Source organism: Mirounga angustirostris, unplaced genomic scaffold, assembly GCF_029215605.1.
Source record: "Mirounga angustirostris isolate CCGP_5_RB_7025 unplaced genomic scaffold, mMirAng1.0.hap1 SCAF_4, whole genome shotgun sequence".
In the NCBI taxonomy this organism is placed as follows: Eukaryota; Metazoa; Chordata; class Mammalia; order Carnivora; family Phocidae; genus Mirounga; species Mirounga angustirostris.
In genome coordinates this window covers 150,046,487-150,061,524 of record NW_026991712.1, presented here as the reverse complement: position 1 = coordinate 150,061,524, position 15,038 = coordinate 150,046,487, and the positions used below count along the sequence as shown (strand labels likewise).

The 15,038-nt window shown below is 36.9% G+C and overlaps 1 protein-coding gene across 1 annotated transcript in view; it reads right to left on the bottom strand.

Moving 5' to 3' along the window:
* FAF1 (Fas associated factor 1) overlaps positions 1-15,038 on the bottom strand; it is a 500,825-nt gene that overhangs the window by 443,042 nt on the left and 42,745 nt on the right. The gene's annotated exons all lie outside the window — the stretch shown is intronic.

The following is a 15,038-nucleotide window of genomic DNA, read 5'->3' as shown; positions in this document are numbered from 1 at the left end:
TCTACCATGACTTGGTGCTGAATTTTGTGAAATATTTTCCTGTATTTATTGAGGTGATCATATGAATTTTCTCCTTAAACCTATGAATATGGTGAATTCCATTGGCTGACTTTAAAAAGATACATCAAGGGCGCCTGGGTGGCTCAGTCGTTAAGCGTCTGCCTTCGGCTCAGGTCATGATCCCAGGGTCCTGGGATCGAGTCCCACATCAGGCTCCCTGCTCGGCAAGATGCCTGCTTCTCCCTCTCCCATTCCCCCTGCTTGTGTTACTGCTCTCGCTATCTCTCTCTCTCTGTCAAATAAATAAATAAAATCTTAAAAATACATAAATACATAAATAAAATGATACATCAATCTTACATTTTTCAGATAAACCCCATTCAGTCAGGATATATTAAATTCCATGTCCCTGGATTCAACGGCTAGTATTTTATGGATTTCACATCTATGTTCACAAGGATTTTGGTCTATAGTTTTCTTTTCCTGTGTCTTTGTCTGATTTGGGTACAAGGGTAATGTCCTCATCTATTTTCTGAAATAGTCTACGTAGACTGGTACTTTTTTCATCCTTAAACTGTTTGACAAAATTCACCAGTGATCTGTGCCTAGAGTTTTCTTTTTTTTTTTTTTAAGATTTTATTTATTTATTTGAGACAGAGAGAATGGGAGAGAGCGAGCACATGAGAGGGGGGAGGGTCAGAGGGAGAAGCAGACTCCCTGCCGAGCAGGGAGCCCCATGCGGGACTCGATCCAGGGACTCCAGGATCATGACCTGAGCCGAAGGCAGTCGCTTAACCAACTGAGCCACCCAGGCGCCCAGCCTAGAGTTTTCTTAAGGAAGGTTTTTAATGATCAATTTACTTTTTTTAAATGTTATAAATATATTCAAATGTATTTCTTAATATGAGTAATATGTATCTTCTCAATTGTTGAAAGAACTGGCAAAAGCCATTCATAATTCTCTCCTAATGTGCTTTTAGGTCTGGAGGATCTATAGTAATGCCCCCACCTTCATTCCTAATGAAGTGTGAAAGAATTATCTTCTGAAGGTGAAGAATTATCCTATCACTGGTAATGTGTTTGTGTGTGGGGAGGGAGGTACTCTTAGATCAGCCTAGTTAGATTTCTATTAAATATGGAGAACAAACTGATGGTTACCAGAAGGAAGCTGGATGGAGGGATGGGTGAAATGGGTAAAGAGGAGTGGGAGATACAAGCTTCCAGTTATGGAATGAGTAAATCATGGAACTAAAAGTACAACACAGGGAATATAGTCAGTGATATTGTAATAGCATTGTCTGGTGACAGTAGCTACACTTGTGGTGAGCATAGCATAATGTATAAAGAAGATGAATCACTATACTGCACACCTAAAACTAATGCAATATTGTGCATCAGCTATACTCTAAAAAAATTTTTTTAAGAAATTCACTGAAGGATACATTTAATGATTTGTGCCCTTTTCAGTATGTTAAACTTCAATAAAAAAGTGATAAAAAAAACTCAAGCCATTAACATAAAATAATTGTGATAAAAAATATCTGGTGAATTAAAAATGTAAGTGGACAACCTAGAAAAAAATACCAGTATTTTTGCTTCCATTATTTTTATTGTTTTTTATTTCACTCATTTCTGCATTTATCTTTATTTGCTTCCTTCCACTTATTTTTCATTTAAGTTGCTTAAAGTGGAAGTTTAGATCAATGGTTTTAAATCTTTTCTCTTCTAAATGTAAGCATTTATAGCTCCATATTTACTTTTTTTTTAATTTTTTTTAAAGATTTTATTTATTTATTTGACAGAGAGAGACACAGCGAGAGAGGGAACACAAGCAGGGGGAGTGGGAGAGGCTTCCTGCTGGGCAGGGAGCCCGATGTAGGGCTCGATCCCAGGACCCTGGGATCATGACCTGAGCTGAAGGCAGACGCTTAACGACTGAGCCACCCAGGCGCCCCCATATTTACCTTTAATCACTGCTTTTCCTATGTCACAAATCTTGATATATGTGCTTTCATTATCATTCAACTCAAAATACCTTCTAGATTTCCTCATAATTTCTTCTTTGGACCATGCATTATATTTGAAATGATGTTACTTAATTTCCAAATATTTAGAGGTTTCCCACACATCTTTTTGTTATTGGTTTCTATGTTAATTCCATCATAGTCAGAGAACACATTCTCCCATTATACTTCTAAATCTGGAGGATCTTTAGTAATGGCTTCTTCATTCTTGGTAAAAAATAAAAGAATCATCTCATGAAGATGAAGAATTATCCCATCACTGATCACTTTTTTAAAGATTTTCTTAAGTAATCTCTACATCCAACACGGGACTCAAACCTACAACCCCAAGATCAAGAGTTGCATATTCCACCAACCCAGCCAACAGGCACCCCATCATCAATCACTTCTATATGGTATCAATCCTTTATAATTTATCAAGACTTCTTTCCCCAGCCAATGGTTTGTATTGCTAAATATTTCATATGCACTAAAATAAAATCTGTATTCTTCCACTGTTGTGAAGTACTTTATAAATTTATAACAAATTAATATTATAGTTCAATAAACCAATTAAGTCTAGTTATTGATAGTTTTCTTCAAATCTTTTATATCTTCACTGATCCTATTTGTTCTATTAATCACTAAGAGAAGACTGTAGAAATCTCCAGTAATGGGCGCCTGGGTGGCTCAGTTGGTTAAACGACGGCCTTCAGCTCAGGTCATGATCCTGGAGTCCCGGGATCGAGTCCCGCATCGGGCTCCCTGCTCGGCAGGGAGTCTGCTTCTCCCTCTGACCCTCTTCCCTCTCGTGCTCTCTGCTTCTCATTCTCTCTCTCTCAAATAAATAAATAAATAAATAATCTTTAAAAAAAAAAAATCTCCAGTAATAATTTTGAATTTGTCTATTTCTACCCTCAGTTCTGCTCATTTTTGCTTGATACATTGAATGTACACAAACGCGGGATATTATCTCCTGGAAGAATAGATTCTCTTATCGTTTTGTTCCTTCTACCTTTGGTAATATCCCTTATCCTAATGTCTATTTTGTTTGCTATTCAAACAACCACTTAAGCTTTTCAATAATTTCATAATATGGTTTTTTGTATACTTTTAACATAACCGTTGCTTTATTTATACAGTGCACATCTCGTAGATAGCCTAGTCAGGTCTTTTTTATCCAGTCTGACAATCTCTGGCCTTTTAATGGTGTATTTAAAACATTCACATTTAATGAAATATGACTGGGTTTACAATCTTCCTATTTGTTTTCGAACTATTTCAGTCTGGTAGCCTTTAGCAGTTATTTTGTTTTGTTTATTTTTTTAATTCAATCTAGTTAACATATACTGTATTATTAGTTTCAGAGGTAGAATTTAGTGATTCATCAGCTGCATACAACACCCAGTGCTCATTACGTCAAGTACCCTCCTTAATGCCCATCACCCAATTACCCCATCTGCCCATACACCTCCCCTCCAGCAACCCTCCATTTGTCTCCTATAGTTAGGAGTCTCTTATGGTTTGCCTCTCTCTCTGTTTCATCTTATTTTATTTTGCCTTCCCTTCCCTATGTTCATCTGCTTTGTTTCTTAAATTCCACATATGAGTGAATGCATATGGTATTTGTCTTTCTGTGACATACTTCACTTAGCATAATACCCTCTAGTTCCATCTATGTCACTGCAAATGGCAAGATTTTATTCTTTCTGATGGCAGAGTAATATTCCTGTGTGTGTGTGTGTGTGTGTGTGTGATCGATATATATATATATATATATATATATATATATATATATATATATCTCCCATCTCTTCTTTATCCATTCATCTGTCAGTGGACATCTGAGCTCTTTCCATAGTTTGGCTATTGTGGACATTGCTGTGACAAACACTGGGGCACATGTGCCCCTTCGAATCGCTGTTTGTATCCTTTGGATAAATACCCAGTAGTGCAAGTGCTGGATGATAGGGTAGTTCTATTTTTAACTTTTTGAGAAACCTCCATACTGCTTTCCAGCATGGCTACACCAGTTTCCATTCCCACCAACAGTGTAAGAGGGTTCCCCTTTCTCTGCATCCTCACCAACATCTGTTGTTTCCTGAGCTGTTCATTTTGGCCATTCTGACAGGCATGAGGTGGTATCTCACTGTGGTTTTGATTTGTATTTCCCTGATACCAAGTGATGTTGAGCATTTTTTCATGTATCTGTTGGCCATTTGAATGTCTTCTTTAGAGAAATGTCTGTTCATGTCTTCTGCCCATTTCTTGATTGGATTTTTTATTTTTTGGGGTGTTGAGTTTGTACTCTGAAAACTATAGAACACTTGTGAAAGAAATTGAGGAAGACACAAAGAAATGGAAAAACATTTCATGCTCATGGTTAGAAGAATAAATATTGCTAAAATGTCTATGCTACCCAAAACAATCTACACATTCAATGCAATCCCTCTCAAAATATAACCAGCATTTTTCACAGAGTTGGAACAAATAATCCTAAAATGTGTATGGAACCAGAAAAGACTCCAAATGGCCAAAGGAATGATGAAAAGAAAACCAAAGCTGGAGGCATCGCAATTCCAGACTTCAAGCTGTATTACAAAGCTATAATCATCAAGACAGTATGGTACTGGCACAAAAAGAGACACATAGATCAATGGAACAGAATAGGTAACACAGAAATGGACTCTCAACTCTATGGTCAACTAATCTTCAACAAAGCAGGAAAGAATATCCAATGGAAAAAACACAGTCTCTTCAATAAATGTGTTGGAAAACTGGACAGCCACATGCAGAATAAAGAAACTGGACCACTGTCTTATACCATACACAAAAATAAATTCAAAATGGATGAAAGACCTAAATGCGCAACTGGAAACCATCAAAATCCTAGGGAAGAACACAGGCAGCAACCTCTTTGACCTTGGCCATTGCAAATTCTGGCTAGACATGTCTCCAAAGGCAAAGGAAACAAAAGCAAAAATGAACTACTGGGACTTAATCAGGATAAAAAGCTTTTGCACAGCAAAGGGAACAGCCAACAAAACTAAAAGGCAACCTAGAGAATGGGAGAAGACTTTTCAAATGACTTATCAGATAAAGGGTTAGTATCCAAAATCTATAAAGAATTTAGCAGTTATTTTTGATTTTGCTATTCTGGCATAGTGTTTGATGTTTAAAGGTATTTTTATAAATCTGGGACATCCTCCACTTTTATTTACTTGGGTGTTCTCTCTCCCACATAATCTATTCTCCTTGTCATATCTCCTACTTGTCATGTAGCTGCATCTCATTCTAGCTTCTATGTCATCTTTTAAATGATCTCTATATTTTACTGTGATGATTTGCTCTAATCTCCTATTTCATTTTTTTTTAACTATGTAGCTTTCTAATTTACTCATCTATTCCGTTTTTGTTTTTTTTTTTCTTTCAGGATTTTCTTTCAGATTCTTTTTATTTTTTTATTTAAATATTTTATTTATTTTTTATTTTAAGTAGGCTCCACATGCAATGTGGGACTTGAACTCATGACCCTTAGATCAAGAGTTGCATGCTCTACCAACTAAGCCAGTCAGATGCCCACAGATTCTTTTTAAAAACCCATTCTATAATTGTCACTATACTGTTTCTATCTTATGAATTCTATTCTCTGTTGCTTCACATATTTTAAACATCCACTTCAAAGTCTCTTTGACATTGTTATCAATTCTCAAGTTCTTAGTTCTTCAGTTTTGGCATCTGCTGACTGTGATTGTGGCTTCTCTGTGGCATATAATTTCTGACATTAAGTTCATCTTCAGCAGGATTTATTTTCATGCTTTGGGTTTGGTGGTGTCCTTACAAAGTGTCTATTGCATTTACCTTGGCTGAAACTTTAAGCATTTCATTAGTTCTGGACCAGTTCTTATTTGTCTTATTCTTATTTCTTATTTAAATTCAGAGACTTAACCTTTTGATATAATCTTGTAGTTCCAGTTTTTTGAGGATGATGCCTTTTCCACCAATGTTCCTAAGTCAAAACTCCCTTTCTTTACCACATCCCTGAATCTATGGGTAGAATTTTACCAGATATTATTTCAGAGACAGACACCAGGCTTTTACAACTCCTTGCTTATACAGGCCTAAGGTCTTAGCCTTCAACTCCAGGCATGAGATCAACGTCCAGCAATACTGTTATCTATATGAAGTTCAAAAGGCCATTTGCCTTCAGCAACTGGCCACTCCAAAGGCAGTGATTTCCCTTTTGAGTTCTAGTATCTGAGAACTCTGCTTTCTTGCTCTCTAGTTTGAACATGTTTAATTTTTTGTAGTTATTGCTGTTTTATTTTGTTGGTTGATTTCATTAAGCATTAACAGAGAGGGTCTTTAGCTCAGTCTTTCACACTATATAAAAGTCTTTCACTATTTTTCTTTCCTTTTTATAATAAAATTTCTTGAACATAAAAGGAAAAACATTCCATACCCTGGTATACCCCTCCACCCACATTTAACAATTTTATTATTTGTCATAAATATTTCAAATCCATTTTTTAAGTGAGAAAAATTTACAGATGGTTTAAGTCCCTAATCTTTCTCTATTTTATATCCTTTCCTTCTTCCTTCTCCAACAGTCTGAGAGTTACACCAGCATGTTTTATATTTTTACATTATATATATGAATTCAGATATGAAAGAACATCATTTTGTGTTTTTAAAGTCTAGATAAATCTTACCAATCTGAATCTATACTTCAGTACATTTTATAAAAACCAACAGTATGTTTTCTGGTATAGATAGATTTTAAATATGTAAACTTAATGGGTTGTAAGACATTCACACCTTCAGTTTTTCCTGGTTTATCAGATTTTTCTTCCAAATCTTCATGTTAAGTTTGTATGACCACCAGATTTTAATGAGAAATGTATCCCCAACTACTCAGCATGGTGCCAAGCACATAGATGTTAAATAAATGAATAAATGAATGAAGAGAAAAAAATTTGACTATCTTATGGCTACATGTAATGTCACCTTTTTGGTGTCATGTATTTTTTCAGTGCATGTACTATATTGTCATCATATCTATACCATTGCATTAGGTCTGATTTGACACAGTGGGGTCTATTTCAGATGATACATGTATGAGTATACACTTTTATTTTAAATTTTGAAATTTTAGTTTTTTGATTTTTAAAATTCTAAGTTTGCAAATGCACTCACCTTACTGCCTTTCAATTGCTTTCCTCTCTCTCTCCATTAAGTGACTGGGTAAGAGGAAAATATTCAAATTTTATACAGCACTAAGGTTTTGAAAAATTTATGTCACTTTTTTAAAAAAGGCAAGTGGTATGGAGAGATTTTAAACATTACTAAAGTGAATTTCTATTTAAACTCAAGAGTCAATTTTTCTTTTAAAGAAATAATGTCGGGGCACCTGGGTGGCTCAGTCAGTTAAGTGTCTGTCTTCCGCTCAGGTCATGGTGCCAGAGTCCTGAGATAGAGCCACACACTGGGATCCCTGCTCAGTGGGGAGTCTGCTTCTCCCCATTCCTCTGCCCCTCCCCTCCACCTGTGCACTCGCACTCTCTCTCTCAAATGAATAAATAAAATCTTAAAAAAAAAAAAAAAGAATGTCAAACAAAGGTCAAAAGTTTCCTTAGCAACCAGATAAACAAATTCCTAACACAACATATTGAAATAGACTTTGTTTAGGTATTAAAACAACTCTCTCCCTAAATTATTTTTCTGTCATCTTAATGCATTTTATATTAAAATTATAATTTTATAATTATCTTATTCATAAGAGTGCTTTGATAATATCATCAAGGAGGTAATGCCTACGTTGACAAGACTGATTGTAACTCTGAGGTTATGGCCTTTGTGACCATCTCAGGCTGGCACAGGGACAACATGCTGACTACCAACAGCAAGACACACAGGTTCAAAGATTGGAAGACCACCAGGAAAAAAGGGAATGTGGCAAGCATGACACTGCTAGATGTGCTGGTCTCCATTATCTCTTCCCCCCACCCCCCAAGCCTGACCTACCAACATGCCCTTGCAGGTCATCTACAAGACTGGGGCATCAACACCAAGCCCATGGGCGGAGTGGAATCAGCCTTTGTCAAGTACAGATTGGTAGTGACCTTTGCCCCCAGCAACATCACCCACAGAGGTCAAGTCTCTAGAGATGCATGCACCACAGGCCCTGCCCAACTACAGCATGGGCATCAACATGAAAAGCACTTCAGTAAAGAACATCAGGTGGGACAAAAGGCTGCAAGAAACAGCCTGCCTTCAGAGGTGGGTACCTTTGTCTCTCAGGTAACCATTCTCAACCACTCCTGTCATATCACAACCATTCTTGTCACATCACAGTACTGCCACATGGCCCATATCACCTGCAAGTTTGCTGAGTTGTAGAAGATGACTAACTGCAGCTCAGGCAAGAAGCCTGAAGACAACTCAAAGCTTTGAAGTATGGGGACCCAGCTGGAAAGCTTCTCAAAGTGCCTGCCCCTTAGTCACTTTGCTGTGTATGATATGAGGCAAACAATGGCCATTGGGGTCATCAAGGCCATGGAGAAAAAGAAAGACAGCTGATGCTAACAAAGTCACCGTGGCCATGAAAGCAGCCAAAAAGTGAGTGTGTGACAGCTATTTTAAGTCTTTCAAGACTTGGAGCCTTATATAAGTACTGTTTACAAAGCAGTGGGTGCCCACTCTCAAGCACAAGACCATCACTACATGCAAGCTTTCGGAAGCACACTAGAAGTGACCAAAAAAGCAAAAGTTTAATAAGATGTCAAAATGAACAACATGTATGGCTTTCCTTGAAAACAAACAGAATTTCTTCAAACACACACAAATACATACTGACAAATACATGTATTTCTATCTGTTTAGTTCATATCTCCCACTCAAACAAATTCTTTAACAATAGCACCCATCCCTGGTTAGTATTAACCACAGCTTTAAACAAAAAATGATAAAAATGGGGCGCCTGGGTGGCTCAGTCAGTTAAGCGGCTGCCTTCGGCTCGGGTCATGATCCCAGGGTCCTGGGATCGAGCCCCACATCAGGCTCCCTGCTCGGCGGGAAGCCTGCTTCTCCCTCTCCCACTCCCCCTGCTTGTGTTCCCTCTCTCGCTGTATCTCTCTCTGTCTAATAAATAAATAAAAATATTTTTTAAAAAATGATAAAAATAAGACACCTTTAAAGAAAGGCAGTCATATGAGTTGTCATGTATATGAAAAATCCCCCAGGTTCACAGTTAATCCTAGGTAAAGACCAAAAAAATAAAATAAAATGAATCCTTCCTTGCAGCAAAAGATAAAACCTTGAGCAGACTGAAACCATGAAGTTTGCCATGGCCTCCAAGTGAGCTCTTACAAACCACTGGCTTCAGAACTGCAAATAGTTAAGATCACAGGCAGAAGTTATAGCTATTCCTATAATCACTTATTTCCTGAAAGCAAAGGCCTTTTCTCTAACCCAGCCAAAGATTTCATTAGCATCTAATTCTCTGTATTAAACCCCTTCCTGCTTAAAATGCCTAGAGGTCTATTTGTTATCTTTGTTTTTTACCATATTCTGATTAAGACAACAAAATGGGTCTTCCTTTTCAAATGACATTGAGTGACAGTTGTATGAAAAGCAAAAGAGCTTAAGTATAGTAAGCAGTATGCTCTCTTTCAAATTCTAATTTTGAAAAAACCATTCACCCAAGTCCCCCTTTAATTATCACCACCACTACTTCTTTTCCTCTCAAAAACAAATGGGTTTTTTTGTTTGTTTTGTAGGTTTTTTTAAACGATGAGAATGACCCAACCACTGTCATGAAAAAGCTCACTGTCTAGCAGGGCAAATACATATGTAAACAAACAAAACTATAAGAGGATATCCAATCCAACAGTCACACTACTAGGTATTCACCCAAAGAATACAAAATTACTAATTCAAAGGGATACATACACACCAATGTTTATAGCAGCATTATCAACAATAGCTAAATTATGGAGGCACCTGGGTGGCTCAAATGGTTAAGCTCAGGTCATGATCCCAGGGTCCTGGGCTCGAGCCCCACAGCAGGGAGCCTGCTTCTCCCTCTCCCTCCGCCTGCCGCTCCCCCTGCTTGTACTCTCTCTCTGTCAAATACAAAATAAAAAATCTTTAAAAAAAAAATAGCTAAATTACGGAAACAGCCCAAGGGTCCACTGACTGATGAATGGATAAAGAAGGTGTGGTATATATATACAATGGAACACTACTCTGCCATCAAAAAGAATGAAATCTTGCCATTTGCAAAGACATGGACAGAGCTAGAGAGTATTATGCTAAGCAAATAAATCAGAGATAGACAAATACCATATGATTTCACCCATGTGTGGAATTTAAGAAACAAATAAACAAAGGGGGAAAAAAGAAAGAGGCAAACCAAGAAACAAACTCTTAACTATAGAAAACTGATGGTTACCAGAAGGGAGTTGATTGGGGGAATGGGTTAAATAGGTGATGGGGATTAAGGAGTGCCCTTATTGTGATGGGCACCAGATGTATGGAAGGGTTGAATCACTGTATCATACACCTGAAATTAATATTACACATAAAAACTTCAAAACAACTTTAACAGTATGCAAAATGTGTAAAAGAATTTTTAAAAGAGAGTAAATGACTCAGAGAGAATCAAAGAACTACTTCCCAGAGAAAGTAGTCCTTGAATAGGCTTTTGAAAGATGAAATGGGAGTTTCCAGGCAGAAAAAAGGTAGAGAATACTCTGCACAGAGAAAGCATCATGGATGCGTGAAATTATGGTATGTTTGGGGGGAAGTAGGTCAAAATCAAGAACAATGCACCTACATCTTAGTTTCTAATACTATTCTCCCATAAAACGAACCAGGGTTCCTTGGAGTAATGTCTGATTCTAGGATTGGGACAGGCTATATTGAAGATTAGCCTGGAACACCTTGCAGTGCCAGAGAACATGTAAGTGTTCAAATACAAAACACACACACAATGATAAGGATATGTAAGAAGAATGCAGTCGTTCACTGAAAGACCATAGTCAAAACTGGGACATTCAAGCAACAAAATAAATTATTACTGGATTATAACCCAAAGTATAAAATAAATATGCATGAGTTCTGACTGAAACACACACACGCGCACAAATAAATAAGAGGCAAACCCCCCATGTAGAATTCCAAATAATTTATGTAGATACTCAGCCTTCACAAAGACGGAGTGTTACTCCTTACTCCCTAAGTGTGAGATGCACATAACAACTTCCTTCCAAAGAGTACAGTATATAAATGGGAGGGAGGGAGTAACTTTACAGTGGAAAAACTTAAACTTTATCCCAGCCAGGTGGTCAAGGTCAGTATCAACAATGCTGTCATGTGAAGAAAATGGTAATCTATCTCTGTGGTTTTCCTCCCAAAAAAACATTATTCCAGGCTAATCATGAGAAAAACATTAGACAAATCCTAACTGAAGGACAACCTGACAAGGACTCTTGAAAATCATCAAAATCATCAAAAACAAGGAATGCTTGAGAAACTATCACAGCAAGAGGAACCTAAGCAGACAACAACTACATGTAATGCAGTATCCTTGATAAAATCCTGAACAGAAAAAAACATCAAGTAAAAATACTATATATTGTGTAATACCTAGGTTCTAAATGTTCTACTAGTTACATTTATATCGACTTTATATTGAATGTAACAGTTTGGTTTTGAAAGCACCTTCCAGGCCTGGAAGAAATGCTTCCTCATTCCAATTAGCTGTTTTCCCCCTTCAGTTTATTGATGACTAACAAAAATGGCTATGCTCTGTGAGACAAAATTAACTTAATAAATCAAGTATAAAAGTTGCTTTGGTGAATTATAAATGCTGTAAATTAATAATCAAAGTTATCTGCCTCCCTAAGTATTACACAAGGAACTAAATTATCATTCAAAAGCCCAAGAAACCAATAAAAGGCTAGGATTCTAGTCAAATTATTCATAGCCTTTTGAGTCAGATATATAGGTGTCTGTTCCAGATGGTTTCTTCTCTTTCACCCTAAGACCTACAGATAAGATAAAAAAAGTTAACTATCAGCAAACTCAACTGACATAATTCTCAAACTAGGGAAATGAGGCCAATGGAGAACATTCAAAATCATTTGGAACACCCAGCATAACTCTTACCCATTCAGAGCAAACAAGTTATTTATTGTAAGCCAAGCAACTTACATTATCTCATTAAATCTTCTCAACAACCCTAAAAAGTGGATACCGTTATATCCATCTTAACAATGAGAAACAAGTTTCAAGGAGGTTAAGATTGTAAATGCTATGTTCTGTGTTCTTTACCTCAATTTCTTAAATTCTAGGGGGAATAGTGGCAATGGGACACATCAGATTTGAGAGACATTTCTATTCACAGTTTACACAAATTGAACCCAATACTTTTGAGGCAACTGTAAGATTTTCAGGATGTGCAGTCCATTGGTTAGAAACATGGGCCTAGAATTTTATTTTTGATAGCCATCATATGAGTCGTAAGGGAAGCCACTGGCATGGATGACATTACCCAAGAGGGAGGGCTGAGAGAATGGTATTAGTTTCCTATTATTCCCTTAACAAATTACCACAAAACTTAGTATCTTAAGGCAACACAAATTCATTACCTTACAATACTGGAGGTCAGATGTCCTAAAAAAGTTATCAACAGGGCTGCTTCACTTCTGGAGGCTTTGAGAAAAAATGTTTACTTGCTTCTGGAAGCTACAGGCTTCTGGAGGCTGTCCTCAATCTTCGGAGCCTGGTCTTGCATTACAAACCCTTTCATCTCTCTGCTTTTGTTGTCAAGTCACCTTCTCTCTAAATTTGACCCTCTTGCCAAACCCTTAGAAGGACCCTTGTGATTATATTGGGGCCATCTGGATAATGCAGCATAATTTCTCCATCTAAACATCCTTAACTTAATCATCTTCAAAGTAGCTTTTGTCATGTAAGGTAACACATTGATAAATTCTTGAGATTGGGATATGAACATCGTTAGGGAGCCATTATTCTTCCTATCACAAGAACCCTAAGGAAAATTTAAGATGAAAGACATTTTAAAGGCTTCCTTGTTTACTGTAACAGAACTACCATTCTCCCACTCATTCAGACATAAACTTTAATCATCTTTCAGTCACTTCTTCAAACTTCTAATCCCTTTCCTATTCAGTCACCTAATTTTGATCACTGTTTCTTAGGGATTTTTTTTTTTTAATTCACATCTATTCCACTCCATATCACTACACTCATTTAGATTCTCAGTACCAAATATCTGAAATATTATGATAGTGTTGTAGTACTCTTTGTGTTTTATATTTTCCTCTTTTGATCCATTCTACTCACCAATATCGGATTAATCTTCGTAAAATACTGTTTTAACCATTTCACTTCTTCTATTGAAAAATATTCCACAGGGGTGCCTGGGTGGCTCAGTTGGTTAAGCCTTCAGCTCAAGTCATAATCCCAAGGTCCTGGGATTGAGCACTGCATCGGGCTCCCTGCTCAGCAGGGAATCTGCTTCTTCCTCTGAGCCTCCCCTCTGATTATACTCCCTCTCTGGCTCTCTCTCTCTCAAATAAATAAAATCTTTTTTTAAAAAATCTTAAAAAAAAAAAAAAAAGGAAGAAAAAAAGAAAAATCTTCCATAGTATTCAAAGCCTATCTATAGTCTGGCCTCTGCAAACCTATTCCACTTGACTACAGTTAATTTTGTCTCCCAACATATGACATACATATGAACCCTATGTTTCCCATTCTGATTTTCCTATCTGTATTGTCTATCCCTTCCTTCCTTAACCTTATCTTTAAGAATGAGCTATCATTTGTCCATCATTATGTAGCTCTCTTCCTAACTTCTACAGTATTTAGAATATACATGACACTGACAATTAGTATATGCAACATTATAAACTTTTTTCTATGTATACAGCATGGTGGTTTCAGATGCTGTTTTCTCAAATTAAATTTTCCCAACCAGTTCTCTTTCCCCTTTCAATTGCCAACTGAGATATCTTGTTTGACTGTTACTAAGCTACTCAACAGATAGAGATCTTGTTTTACCCCAGAGTGGTAATGCAGCTAAAAATGGAGAAAGAAGCAGAAAAAAGATGGCAAATCTCAAAAAGAGTATGAGGTAGTCTGAATCTACATTCTTTGACAGGCAAGGAAATGTGATTTTCATGTATGTTGCATGACCATCTCTGTGGATAGCTGGGGCTTCAGCCACCATACTGGAACCCCCTCCCTAGAGGACTCCCACTGAACAGGAGTACTCTAGCTTCAAGATGCTTCAGGATATAATGCTGGTTAATGGGACCTGGGCTATAAAAAGACCTGTATAATATATATAGTAACTGAGGACCTGTCCTATTTCTGAGAAAAATCTCAAGGGATGAGACTACAATCATAGCTATTACTCAAAGAAGAAAGTAGGGCATATCTTAGGGCCTATGACACCAAAGAGAGGGAGCACCTGGTGAGTTAATTTGATTTTGACATGATGATGGAAGGGCTTATACAAGTGTAATCATATTTTGGCTATTCTTTCTCTTTCATATATTGTTTTTTCTGTTACTGCTATTGTTGTTGGAGGTGCTAGTAATTACACTAAACCAATGATTATCAAAAGAAACTTAGTTTTTCTCAGTCATACAGAAATGAGGCTATCATATTTGCCACATGGTATGTTGTGGAAAGAATCTGACAAGGTGAGGAGCCTATACAGTTATTTTTTATTCACCTAGTGATTTAGAATTAGGAGATAATGGTGCCTGCCACTTGTGAAGGGAGCTCTTTCGGTTTTCCCCTACTCCTCTGATGAGTGTGTCAGAAGGCAAAAAAATTACTACACATTTGTAACCAAGTAATTTATCCTGGAAAATGCTCCATGTCCACTTGAGAAGAATATAAATTTTGTTGCTTTTTGGATGGAATGTTCTGTACTGTCTGTTAGGTCCATCTAGTCTAATATGTTAACCTTAAAGGCCAATGTTTCTTTATTTTGTCTAA